The sequence below is a fragment of the Lampetra fluviatilis genome, chromosome 3 (assembly GCF_964198595.1).
Source record: "Lampetra fluviatilis chromosome 3, kcLamFluv1.1, whole genome shotgun sequence".
Classification (NCBI taxonomy): domain Eukaryota; kingdom Metazoa; phylum Chordata; class Hyperoartia; order Petromyzontiformes; family Petromyzontidae; genus Lampetra; species Lampetra fluviatilis.
The window spans coordinates 7,654,813-7,669,190 of NC_136277.1; the positions used below are offsets into that span (position 1 = coordinate 7,654,813).

General features: G+C 49.9%; 1 long non-coding RNA gene across 1 annotated transcript in view; it reads right to left on the reverse strand.

Moving 5' to 3' along the window:
- The window catches only part of LOC144951906 (uncharacterized), a 273,092-nt gene extending 258,958 nt beyond the window's left edge, over positions 1-14,134 (reverse strand). Inside the window, exon 1 of the long non-coding RNA XR_013640546.1 lies at positions 14,121-14,134. This is a non-coding gene — a long non-coding RNA (uncharacterized LOC144951906). The remainder of the gene's footprint in view (positions 1-14,120) is intronic.
- Between the last annotated feature and the right edge of the window lie 244 nt (positions 14,135-14,378).

The window sequence follows — 14,378 nt, forward strand, 5'->3', positions numbered from 1 at the left end:
GCAGCGACGACGGTGTCCTCTCCCCGCGGCTCTGCCGCTCCGTTCCCGATGGCGGCGAAGCAGCGGTGCGATGCCCTTCCTGCCGCTCCGCGTGCAGCGCCATCGCTCTATCACCGGGGCTGTCCGAAGGATGGTCGTCACGCCGTCCCTGTCGTACGAAGGCGTCCAGGTGAGTTTTGTTTTGGTTTTTCGTGTGCCCATTTTACTTCCTTAGGATAACACCTAGCAATATTAATTTTTCCACAACTTCTGACGCCAAATGTATTGGAGGCAACACTATTTATTAAACGGTAAGTAATATAACACCGTACATGAGGTGGTGACCACCTTCCTCAACTACCTAACACTCTGGAACACGACACAGCATGGACCAGGCAGCCAACGGGCTGCCTGGTCCAGGACGACGACCCGGGACTTGAGGACCGATGATGTCGTCTTCACTTCGGAGTTCAACAGCCCCGCTCTGCATCCACACCCCGCTTATATTCGCTCCAGCGTGACCGGCTCCGCCCAGGCGTGGCCGGCTCTGCCCAGGCCACGTCTCCCTGCCCAGGCCACGCCTCCCTTCCCAGGCCACGCCTCCCTTCCCCCACCTCACTGGAAGGTCTGGGTCCCTCCACCACGTGACCCCCCAGGCACCCCCTTGGGGCCCCCAGCCCTCGTACGGGCTGACACAGTAGTGACGTCCTATGTCACTACACACGGGTAGCGCTCATTTAAATACACAAATGTAATCCCGCCCTTACAGCCTCTGTCAATCAACTTGGCTCATGCAGCGCCTCGCAATCGGAACTTCCGTCACATCATTACATAAGCCCTGACTTTTTGTTGACCTCACTCTATACCAATCATGCACTGCCCGTCAACTACCTACTCCTCACCCCACGCCAACTGGCTTGCTCTGACTGGCCAACTTGTGCCCTGCCCATAGTCAAGGCCAGATTCTGTGGTGCCTTTGCTGCCAGCGATGGTGGGTTTGGGGGAGTGTGAGGCAGTGCTGCTTAACTTCATAGCACGGCCGCATGAGTGCCTCATTTTTAATGTTGAGTGGGTGGAACTTGAGATAGGCGCCTCCACCGTGCCTCGGCGACGTGGTGCGCTCGAGGAGCACGACGCTGGACTGCGGGATGGTGATAGAGGCGCGCACAAAAGTTGTGGCTTGATGCCAAGTAGAAGCCCGACTTTGCCTAAAGAAAAAAATGCAGAGATGGAGAGATGATCTAGGCTGCGGAGTCTGCTGAGCCCGGAGGAGCTAATCAGTTATGTACGGTAGTGGAGATGTTAGTGATACTTAGGGGGAATAATGTTTTCAAATATTTGGAAAACCGACAGAAACACGAACACAGGAGCAGGTTTAAAAAAAAAATCTATATTGAATAATGCAGGTGTGCACATATTAGCCATGCATCGGGCCACAGCCAATACATACGTTTCCAAATGTTATTTGTGAGTTCAAGGCAAATAGTTATTTTGCATTAGTGATATTTAAGGCTTCAGGTTAGGGTGTTTTCAAATTTCAAAAGGAGCGCCTCAGTAAAGTAATTTCTGAGGATGTAAATTTTAAAGGTACATTACTGGCTCAATTGTGTGTATTCATATTTTATATTTAAGTTTTCAGACAGAGTCAAATTAGAAATGTTACAGGTGCTTTCAGATTCCTTCAGGCAGAGAGAGCCCAGGAAAGACGTTTTTTACAGGTAGTTTTCGAGTACTTCAGGCAGAGAGAAAGCTTAGGAAAAACGTTATTTACAGATTGTTTCAGTCTTTGAGGCAGAGAGAGAGTCCTGGGAAGGCGTTATTCACAGGTAGTTTTATAGTCATTTAGGCAGAGAGAGAGAGTCCTGGAGAAACGTTATTTATAGGTTGGTATAGAGTTATTTAGGAAGAGAGAGTCCAGGAGGTGAGTTTTCAGGGAGATGTTTGAAAGGGAACTGTATTGACAGGCTTCCAGTGTTACTGGCGGGGTATTTGCTACAGGAAGTGTATTAACAGGTTTTAAGTGTCACATGCATACTAATCAATACAAGTGGTGTATAAACGAGTTCAGTGTTAAGGCAGATTGTTTATACAATAAATGTATTAACAGATTCCAGTGTTACAGGCAGAATGGTATTTAGGCCAGTTCCGGCCATCGCGGTGATTGGGCGGTGGTTTGGCCCCGCCTCCACCATTCGATTTCAAGGAGGGAGAGTTCGCCGTTTGATGAACCTCCCAGGCCTCCACATTTCTGCAACATGTGACCCGTGGGCATTCGACGTCTATAGCACCGCCGAGAACAGCGGCTGCGAGTCTCCCATGCACATATAATTTATGCAACTTTGTGCACTCGATGTCTCCTAGGCAAGTATCATTTCTGCAACCTAACATCTGTGGTGATTTGACATCTACAGTACCGCTGAGTACGGAGGCTATGAGTCTCCCAGGCATTCACCCTGCTGCAACTAGTGACATGCGTGTCTTCACTGCATGAGAGTTCATGGGTCTGAGGCTGCAGCCGCTGAGTCTAGCTCAGGGATATGAGGCTGTAAGCTGCTCTGGCACGAGGCCCAGAGAAGTTTCCAAAGTCAAGACTCCAACGTGCGGTTGGGTGACTTCGGGGGAGTCGCGAGTGGGTTACTTGTTTTGTGTTTGATTATGTTTTGTTTTATTCAAATTGTATTAGTAAAAGTCTGTGGTTCCTCGATTTTCGTTGACTGCTGATGAGTAGCTGTGCGCTAAGAGCTCGGGTGAGCTGGACTGCTTTAGGAGCGGTTTGGAGAGAGGTCCTGGAGGACCCCGAATCCAACCCTCACAGCATTCATAAGGAGACGCCTGTTTTCTGAGCATGGCATACATTTAAACATCACAGAGCCCATATCATGGGAATGGTGGTTTTAGAGAACCTACTAAGATGTGTCTCTGCTGCTTCTTGCTGATCCTGTTCTTTCCTCCAGGGTGACAAAATGTTCTAGGGCACGTGATATTTTCAGGCCTATTGTAGTGGGGTCTAAACCAGGTCCACCACGAGAAACCCAGTGCTGCAGTAGATCCACCTTCTATCCTATTAAGTTTTTTTTTTCAGAACGGGGTGCTATTGCGTGTAATTTGAATTGAGTAATTACAGGACATTTTTTTGCATTGGGATGTTTGGCCAATACCAGTTCTTTCGGAGGAAACTGGAGAATCCAGAGGAAACCCTTATAACGCATGGGTATATTTCTGTTGCATCTTCTTACATTCACAAAAACTAAAATATCTGATAACATATAGCGAGAGAAGACAACCATTTGGTGATGCAACAGCTTCCTTCATTAAATAAGGAAATGTTTAAATACATTATATCCGTTAAATGTAAAAACTTAAACATATGACAACAGCATCGTGTTTAATGTTTTATAACACAGATATAAATATACATGAAGTTGAGTTGTTATCTCACGAGTCACATCATTGTCGCTTAGAGCTGCACATGAAGATGCTGACGTCCCTCTTCCTGGACAGCAAAATCCCAGATTCACTGCAGAGAGTCATGGAGTTGAGTACAAGGACCGTGTATCGTTACATCGTAACCTCAGATACGAGTGAGTACCGCACCCACACCAGAGATTCCCTTGAACCATCGCCCCCTGAGCCACGTGTCTGAGTTCGGAATCCACCAGGTTTCTGCATTTCCAAGCTGATGCCTTCACTCAGCCGGCGCCTCCTGTGCAATCCGTGTGAAATCTGTATCCAGACCCAGAAAGCTGTTGGGCATGATGTGGTCACTGCTTACAGAAAATGAGTGCAATGTACTTTATTAGTGTAATGTGCAATATACTATATTTATAAGCATGTATATGAGTAATGTCTTTGTAGTTGCTACTCCTGCAGTGAGCACATTACTTGTTCATAGATGAGAGACTGCTGTCAGTGTAAGAGCTACACGCGATGTCGCTATCTACTGGTGTAGTGACATATAATGGGTCACTACGGCGTGTATTGACATCTACCGACAGAGAGAGGAATTGCGTGTGTGTAAGCCCTATCTGCCAGCAGAGTACATGATGTCATGGGAGAGGTCTTTATGGGAGCATGCTTTTCGGGGGACTGGCAGAGTAGGGGGCATTTGAGGACGTAGTAGCCTGATTGGCTGGCAAGGGCACGTGATAGGGCGAGTGAGGATGTAGGCCAACGGTGATAGAGGGGACACGTGTTGTAGGGCCCAGAACCTTCTCGTGAGTTCTAGAAGGAGGCGTGGCCGAGGGCGGAGCCAGGCAGGGGATACGTGGAAGGTGACCCAGAACTTAATTGTAGGTTCCAGAAGGGGGTGTGTCTTGAGGGCGGAGCGGGGCCACGCTGAGGGGCATAAAAGGGGAGTCCCGAGGGCTGCATCAGGGCTGTTTGCTGGAATGGAACCCGCCATGCTACGTCTTCTCTTCGGTTTTCGGTTTTCATGCTCAGCATCATGGGTCAGGCAGTGTGCTGACTGACCTGACCCGTTTGTGTAGTTACCCAGTTGTGGTTGCCGTTAAAGTAGTTGCCCCATTGTGGTCGTAAAATAAATGTGTTGCCTCCTGAATAAGTGTGTCTCTCAAGTGAACCTACTACACAGGTGAGGTTCACAAAGTGAGCATGTGACTTGGTCATAGGAGAGAGGGAGTGCGTTGTCAGTGTGAGGGCTTCACGCGATGTAGCTCTTTATAGGCGAGGCTCCCGCAGTGAGCACGTGACTTGTTCAAATACTAGAGAACTGTAGTGCCCCTTGCAAGCTGCTCCCACTCTGCCCCCCCCCCTCCCATCCCGCTTCTCCCTCGGTTCTGCACTTTTTGTTGGGGAAGGTGTTTAATGGGCTGAACGTGGAGATGGACACGATGGGAGGTGCCCGGATTGAGAGTGACAGGAGGTAGGAGCTGGGAGAGACGGAGAGAGTGACATGCGGGGAAGGAGGATGGCTCGGCGGTGTGGGCAGTCGTGAGTTTGCCTAAAATGTAATGTTGAGAGGGTGGAACGTGAGGCAAGCGCCTCCACCCTCTCAGCCTGTGCTGCTGGTGCCTCAGGTCAATGCAGTACACTCAGAGACAGTGACGCTCAGCTATGGGAGGGTGAGAGTGGCTCGCACAGGAGATGCGGCTTGACATAACGTGGAAGCCCGACCACGTCTGGAAAAAGCGCGGAAGAGGCCATGGCGACAGCGCCGCAGCTGGCTGCAGTCCCGGATCGCTCTCACAGTTTATGAACCGTAACCACACCTCGTACCTTACCCACGCCCTTCTTCACTCACCACCGCTCTTCTTACTTTCATCTTTCATTACATTTTTCATATAATTTATTTTGTTTCATTATTTTCATTATTACTTTGGCGTCGCCCGAGTTTTGGGTGGCGGCAGATCCCTGCACCCAAACCCGCCCGCCTCCGTGTTCACTGCACACGCCTCGCGGCGCTACAACAGCTGCCAAATGCCGTTTACTGCAGTGTCACACAACCCGCCTTAACTGCCGCATCGCACAGCTGTTGGGCAGTGCGAGTAAACGAGGCCTGCTGCTTCGACTCACGAAGCTGGAGGACGCTGGCTGTATTGTTCATGCAGCGCGGCTTAACAGCCGCCCCGGGTACGGTTCCTGCCAGCAACGTCCTCACAAGGCACCTCTTCCTCCTCGATCAGCGAGTGTGAGCTTGGCGTGCCCCAGCATCGCCAGCAAGTGGGAGATCTACGTGCTCCATTCAATGTTCACCACCATCAGCGAGTGGGAACGCGAAGCAGACTGTCATCTCCTCAACACGAGAGAGTTGGCTTGCCTGCTGCCCAGCACCACCAGTGAACGTGAGCTCTGCGAGGTTCGTCCATCCTGCTGCATCACCTGCGAGCTGGAGCACAGCGCGTGGTCAGCTAATCCACTGGACCTCGTGTTCTTCTGGCTGCTCCATTGTACGCCCCGCCTGCATGGTTCTGTACGCCCGTGTACGCGCTCAACGAGTGTTTACACGGGCGTGTTTGCATCCGCTACGTACGGGGAAGTGCTTGCTGACAGCGTGGAGCTTGGACAACGCCACCTCGACTTGCTGCTCAGGGCAGCAGAGCCGCTGATTGGAGTCCACCCCAATCCGGGCCCCTTCATGCGGTGCAGCACGGGCTGATATAATAGGGCTACGACATGCACCATATCTTCATCATCTGCACTTGGAACCCGCGCTCCTGAGGACGCTCTCTGTCCTTGGGCTTCTCCGAGGTCAACGTCGGAGACTGCATCAGCACCGTAGTGGCAGAGGTGGTAGGGGCCGCCGTTCACAGGTCGACCTCGAACCAGCCAACTCCTCTATTCCCTCGACGCCTCACCTGTACGGATCTTCACATCTACCTTCACACATCCGCCTTGGCCTACTCAACGCACGCTCCATCACCAATAAATCAGCCCTGATTCACGACACCATCTCGGACCACCACATCGACCTTTTGCTCATCACTGAGACCTGGTGCAGGCAAGACTCCCCGCCAGCCATCTCTCTGGAAGTTGCGCCCCCAGGATACAAGGTTCTTCATAAACCTCGCGCAACTAACCAGCGGGTTGGTGGCTTAGCGGTCGTTTACAATGCTCACTTGAAAATTAAAGAGCTCTATCTACCAATAGCTCCCGCCACCTTCGAGGTCCAGTCCGTATCCCTTACTACTGAGTGCTTTTCCATCATTTCCATCTATCGCCCTCCAGATGGCAGCATCAACACCTTCTTAAATGAGCTTTCGGAATTCCTATATCTGATTCCTAACCCATCTCACAGGCTCGTGCTTACAGGTGACTTTAATTGCCCCGGCAATACCCCAGCCTCCATCGATAGTCACCTTGAGTCAACTTTGGCCTGCCATAACCTGGTCATCACAAACTCAGGCCCCACCAGAGCTTCGTCAACAAACGTTGAGAGCATGCTCGACCTGATTCTGGAACCTGACCAGCACCGACGCATCACTGCACTGGGAGTTTCCCAAACTGGTTACTCCGACCACCGCCTCATACTTTCTTCCCTCCAATTTCCCAAGCCAATCACCATCAAATTCACCTGCAACTTGCGTAATTTTAAGGGTATCGAGTTTTCTGCTTTTCGTCACCTCCTTGCAAATTCGCTTTCAATGTTACCCCCATCATCGGATCCAACCCTCTGCGCTCTCCAACTAGAAGCTGACATGAGGGCGGCGCTGGACAAACTAGCTCCATTTAAATCACGAACCGCTAGGCAGTCTTCCCACGACACTCACTGGCTCTCAAGAGATGCCATCATTGCTAAGCGAACCAGGAGGCGCCTTGAAAGTATCGCATCCCGCAGTGGTCTACCTGCTGATCGACTTTCTTACAGAGTCGCCTGCAGGAAAACTAACAAACTGATCCTAGTCTCACGTTCCTCCTACATTGAGGAACGCATCAAAAAAGTAACCGGAAAACCGCGCATTCTATGGAAAACCCTCAAAGATCTTCTACATCCTGGTAGCACCATGGTCCCTCACCTAAGCGATCCCCTTGCCTCATTTAAACTTGCCACCTCTTTTAATACTTACTTCACCAACAAGCTAATCACTGTCACAAACTCGTACACGTCTACCGACACATTGCACCATTGTACCCCGCTCATGGTACCTAAAATTTTAAACACTAACCCAGACACTCTTCGAATTACGCTAAAGCCGGTGTCTACAAAAGACGTTTTCTCTTTAATTGAATCACTTCATTTGAAGTCATCTCCACTCGACGTGCTCCCAGGTTCCTTGTTCAAGCAATGTGCTCCGGAACTCGCCATCATGATCAGGAACATCGCAAATGCCTCCTTCTCTTCGGGGTGTTTTCCGTCCAACCTCAAACCTGGCCTGGTTTCTCCCTTGTTAAAGAAACCAAGTCTAGACCCGGATGACCCATCTAGTTATCGTCCCATCACTAACCTCTCGAACCTCTCTAAACTCCTTGAACGACTAGCCCTCGCCCAGCTAAAACCACACATCACCTCCTCCGCAAACTGCTGCTGCTTCCAGTCAGCTTACCGTCAAAACTATTCCACAGAAACAGCACTCACTAGAGTGCTCGATGACATTTTAACGATCATTGATACCGGCTCAACTGTTGCACTTGTAAGTCTGGACATTCCGTCAGCCTTCGACACCATCAACCATTCGCTCCTTACTTCCCTCCTGAAATCCGACTTCGGTATATGCGGCTCAGCACTCAAGTGGATAGTTTCGTACCTTTCTGACCGTCAATCTTCAGTCAGGGTGGGCATGTCCACATCGCCTGAAACAACAGCATTATGCGGGGTTCCCCAGGGCTCTGTACTAGGTCCCCTGCTCTTCACAGCCTACACTTCCCCGATCGGCCGGCTCATCGCAAGCTTCGGTGTTAAGCATCACTCATACGCGGATGACACGATTCTATTCACCGCCATCGATTCTAGCAATGCATCTGGATTCGAGAGGCTCTCGGAATGTACCACCGCCATGCAACAATGGTTCACTGCACACAACCTAGCCCTTAATCCGAAAAAGTCAGTGGCCATCATGTTAGGTACCAAGCAACGTCTCAATTAAGCAGCACTCCCCACACACATACACATCTTCGGTCACAGCATCAAGTTCACCGACCACTTCAGCTACCTCGGTGTCATCCTAGATTCAACTTTATCCTTCGACCGTCAAAGCAACCATATCAACAGCTCATGTAACTTTCACCTGAAGGCTCTTAGACACATACGTCCTCTCATCTCTACTGAAATTGCCAACACATTGGCATGTTGCATAGTTGGGTCTCGCCTTGACGATTGCAACTCCGTCCTAGTCCGGACCTCCGCTGGCAACCTAAAGAAACTTCAAAGACTACAAAATAACCTAGCACGCGTCGTCATTGCCCACACTCATCCCCGTCTCGACTCACTAGCTTGTCTCCGTGCTCTCAACTGGCTACCCATCGCCAGTAGGGTCACATACAAGACCGCCTGCCTCTGCCACAATGCCTTCATATCCGCCTGCCCGCCGTACCTTTCTTCATTATTGACAACTTGCAGCTCAGCACACGGCAGATGCCTGCGCAGCGCGACTCACGACCTCCTCTTGATACCAAGATCCAGGATGGGCATGTCTATGCGCCGCTTCTCGGTGTCAGCCCCAACAGTCTGGAACGATATCCCTCTGCACATTCGCAGCATCACCTCAATCGCCTCCTTCAAGAGAGACTTAAAAACTCACCTCTACAATCATGCTTTTGAGCGACTCTGAGCTTGGCTCCACGCCTCTGAGTTGCGGCCACTACATCTGCAAATTTGCGCGCATTACAAATTGAACTATTATTATATCTTCTGAGGTGCTGCAGGCAGTTTAATCCCGGGTCTGCACACGTCTACTGAGCCCGAATTTGCCGATAAGTGATGGTTGGGAGTGTAGCAATGGTAGTCTAACATAGGAGGGAGTAACATGGTAAATTTTTGGAGTCGGTGTGAAATACAGACACAGGAGCAGATTTTTAATATCTGTTTTATTATACAAGTGGGCACACATGAGCCATGTATCGGACCACAGTCATTAAATAAGTTTACAAATGTTATCAGAAAGTTCAGGACCGAGAGTTGCTTTACTTGAGCAGTATTTTAACCTTACGGCGGGAACCTGGGGTCCTGAATAAACGGAAGTCAAAATCGTAATTTATGCATTTAGTTTTGGCGACTTCGTCCTACCGTGCACATAAACGCCGCGACCCACCTGGCGCAGATAACTCTGTTGCATGTCCAAGTACAGCAAGAACGAATGCGTAGAAGAAACAAAACTTTGAAACTTTTATTAGTGCATCGTGTAGAGCTCGTCGACAGGAATAAATTGCCGTATCGTTCGCTTTCAATAGACATAAAATTACATCGCAACGCAGTTTATGCGAGAGCTGGACGCTTATGGGACCCTGGGGTCGTGTCATAAGATTCATTTCAGGATTCGAGAAAATTGGATAACTGGTAGGGTGTGTTCCAAATTTAAACAGGTATGCCTTCGTAAAGTGATTTCAGAGGACGTTTATTTTAAAGGTACGGTACTGATTCAGTTGTGTGATCATATATTAGTCTTTCAGTGTTTCAGGCAGAGATAGAGACCTGGAGAAATGTTATTTACATGTATCAGAGACTTTTAGGCAGCAAGATAGCCGAGGAGAAATGTCATTCACATGTTTTTAGCAACCTTCAGGTAGAGACATAGGCATGGGGAGATGTAATTCTCAGGTAGTTTTAGAGTCCTTCAGCAGAGAGAGAGTCCTGGGACTGAGTTTTCAGCAACATTATTTGATGCAGCAGTTTCCAGGCAGTGTGGTACGTGAATCGTGTAAAGGAGAGCTGACACAAGGTTCCAGTGGGTTCGTCCTATATTTCTTCCCCCAGTCCACACTCGTCCCCAGCCTTCTCCATCCGTTTCCTGCCAATTTCTCCCCTCGCGCCCCTTAGCCCCCCTCTTAGATCTCCTCGCCTGCTCCTCCCCCTTCCACTGTTCCCGCTCCACTGTCCCCCTCCTTTTGGCGGGAATCCTTCCCCTGACATCCCTTACATCACCCCCCCCCCCACGAAGAAAGAAAACGTCCTCAGTTCTGCCTACCCCTCGACCATTTCAGTCTCCCCATCAGCTCCCCACCCCCCCATTTATAGTGACAACAACCCTTAACCCCCCAGCAACCACACAATTCAATATAACAACATTAATTTAATGATCTGCCCGGGTCTCCAGCCAGTGCCCCGTAACAGCTTGGACATCCACAGGCCGCAGATGACTGTGGCGGCTCCCTCCATCGGAGTCCCTCTCATCGCGGTCCCCGGTTCGGTGGCACCGGCGTCACCTTGCCTCGTCTTGCCGTTTTTCTGGCCCCTGCGACCACCAATCGTGCTGCCTCTCCGTCAGGCCTCACATGGGGCGGTGTAGGTGACAATGGAACACAGGGCACCGAACCCCCCGCAGGTCGGCGAGTAGGGGCCGGCAAGCTTGGCCCGGGTAGGGGTGATGAAGATGGCGGTGATGATGGCTTTGCCTCAGCGGAGGATGATGGAGGCGATGGAGGTGGAGAGATGTATGGCTTAAGGCGGGTGGGGTGCACAAACCATCGTCGCTTACCCAGTTGGACCTGGACACACTGAGGTTGGAGTGCTTCAACGACCTTGACCGGCCTTTTCCAGGGTCGGTGCAGTTTCGGTGAGAGGCCAACCGGCACCTGAGGAGAGTCTAGCCATGCCTGGTCTGTGACTTTAAAGGGCTTGGCTGTCACTGTCCTCTCCCGTATCCATGCATTGCTCCTTCGCTTGGCGGGCCTCCTTCAAATAAATAAGGGAGGCCTTTATTGCTTTTGGCCATGCATCGGCTCTCACGAGAATGTCCGTCAGCTGCACCTCAATAAGCGGGATGGGGTCTTGTCTGTACATCAGGAAAAATGGCGAGAACCCCATCACTGTGTGCGGGGCCACCCTGTACGCCGCTAAGACCGACGGGATGTGGAGGTCCCTATCTAAGTGTTTCTCGTCCACCACTTGGGACAGCATGGCCGCTATGATGTGGTTAAGCCGCTCCACCATGCCATCGGTCTGGGGATGATATGGAGATGTTCGGATCTTTTTAGTGCCCAGGATAGAGCAGACATCCTTTAGTAGCTGCGAGGAGAAATTCCTGCCTTGATCCGTGAGCAATTGCTCCGGCGCCCCCTTGGTGGCCTGGCTGCAGAAGGTTTCAACGAGAACTGTTTGGTTTGATCAATTAATGCGGTTGAATCAGAAATGATTTTGTTGGTTATAATGACGAGGCTGTTGGTGGGGTCTCTTTTTAAATCCTTTATATTAAGTTCGCTTGCTTGCTTGCGTGCTTGCGTGCTTGCTTGCTTGCTTACGACCGTGCAAATCTTTCGGTCGTTTTTAACCCACTTCCCGTGATCCAATCGAGCTGACATTTTCCACACAGACTCGTTGTGCGTGACAATTTATTTTCGTGAAATTTTTTTTCCAAAATTTTACACTGTGTAGGGAATTTTTTAAAAATATTTAATTACCAATTGCTTAATGCTGGCAGACAATCATCTGACCCATAGGTGGCAGCCATCTCAAGCCAGAGGACGAGAGGACTGCATATAAAGGATTTAGAGTGAAAAACTTTGTTTTTACGGGTTAATTTTTATTTTTGTATAGCTGCCATCGTTGAGTAGTTCTTGAATTTTGTTGTTGTATTCTATTTTGTCCATGATGACAGTGGCATTGCCTTTGTCGGCTGAGAGTTCAAGTTCAAGTTAATTTATTAGGTATAGCCCAGTGAGCCATTCGGCTCTTGAATCGGGTGCAACCGCAACAAACAAAAAACAAAAACATGAACCCAGGACCGCTTTAGATAATCGCCACTGGTGGTGGCCGTGAGCGGGAATCGAATTTGGGTCGTTGGGTTCACAGCGCAGCTGCACTACCGCTCATCCCTACCACAACCACTGTTACCTAACTACTATAACTACCACTACAACCACTACCACAACCATTACCCAACTACTATAACTACCACCACAACCACTACCACAACCATTACCCAACTACTATAACTACCACTACAACAACTACCACAACCATTACCTAACTACTATAACTACCACTACAACCACTACCACAATCATTACCCAACTACTATAACTACCACTTCAACCACTACAACAACCATTACCCAACTACTATAACTACCACCACAACCACTACCACAACCATTACCCAACTACTATAACTACCACTACAACCACTACCACAACCATTACCTAACTACTATAACTACCACTACAACCACCACCATTACCTAACTACTATAACTACCACTACCACAACCTTTACCCAACTACTATAACTACCACTACAACCACTACCACAACAATTAGCCACCTACTATAACTACCACTACAACCACTACCACAACCATTATCTAACTACTATAACTACCACCTCAACCACTACCACAACCATTACCCAACTACTATAACTACCACCACAACCACTACCACAACCATTACCCAACTTCTATAACTACCACTTCAACCACTACCACAACCATTACCCAACTACTATAACTACCACCACAACCACTACCACAACCATTACCCAACTACTATAACTACCACTACAACCACCATTACCTAACTACTATAACTACCACTACCACCACCATTACCTAACTACTATAACTACCACTACCACAACCATTACCCAACTACTATAACTACCACTTCAACCACTACCACAACCATTACCCAACTACTATAACTACCACCACAACCACTACCACAACCATTACCCAACTACTATAACTACCACTACAACCACTACCACCACCATTACCTAACTACTATAACTACCACTACCACAACCATTACCCAACTACTATAACTACCACTACAACCACTACCACAACCATTACCCAACTACTATAACTACCACTACAACCACTACCACAATTACCTAACTACTATAACTACCACTACAACCACTACCACAACCATTACCCAACTACTATAACTACCACTACAACCACAACCATTACCCAACTACTATAACTACCACTACAACCACCACCGCCAGCAGCAGCAGGAGGAGGAGGCGGCGCTGCTGCTGCTGCTGCTGGGAAGCAGCCTCTGCATGGCGCCCGCTATCTACACTGAGTCCTTTATTAACCCCGTGAGAGCCATTGAGATTCACCGTCTCTAGTGAGGGTGCGGTGGTGAGGGGGCGGTGGTGAGGGGGGCGGTGGTGAGGGGTTGAGGGGCGCCCAGACAGAGGCGCCCAGCGCTGTGAGACAACGAAGAGGAGGTGGAGGCGGTGGATGGGGAGTTGGTGGTGAGGTTGGCGAGGTTGGTGAGGGGGAGGTGGTGGTGAGGGTGAAGGTGAGGGTGGTGAGGGTGAAGGTGAGGGTGGTGGTGAAGGTGGTGAGGGTGGGGAGAAAGCGTGGCCTGGGGGTCGAGTTGACGGAGCAGCGGGTGAGGGGTTTGACAGCAGCAAGCGGTGACGGGGAGGCGAGAGTACACGTGGTGTACACATGGTGTGTGTGTGCATGGTGTGTGTGTACATGGTGTGTGTAGGGGTACCACGGTGCGTGTATCAGGTGTAGTGGAGGGACCTCTGAGTCTGATTTTCCTCTCTCTCTGGTCACAGGTCAGACCTTCGTGGACTGTGGAGGCCTCAAGTTCCTGCTGAGCCTGCTCAAGCACCACGCCTGCCAGGGCCTCGTGCTGCGCTTTGTGAGTCACGCGGAGAGGCGGGGGGAGACAGAGAGAGCGAGTTCGAGACAGAGAGGGTTATAGACAGAGCGAGTTAGACTTTTGACTTTTTAAACAACTTTTATTGCCGCCAGCGAGTTAGAGAGAGGGTTATAGACATGACTGCACGTTATCGACGTCCTAACAGACGAACCTTACAG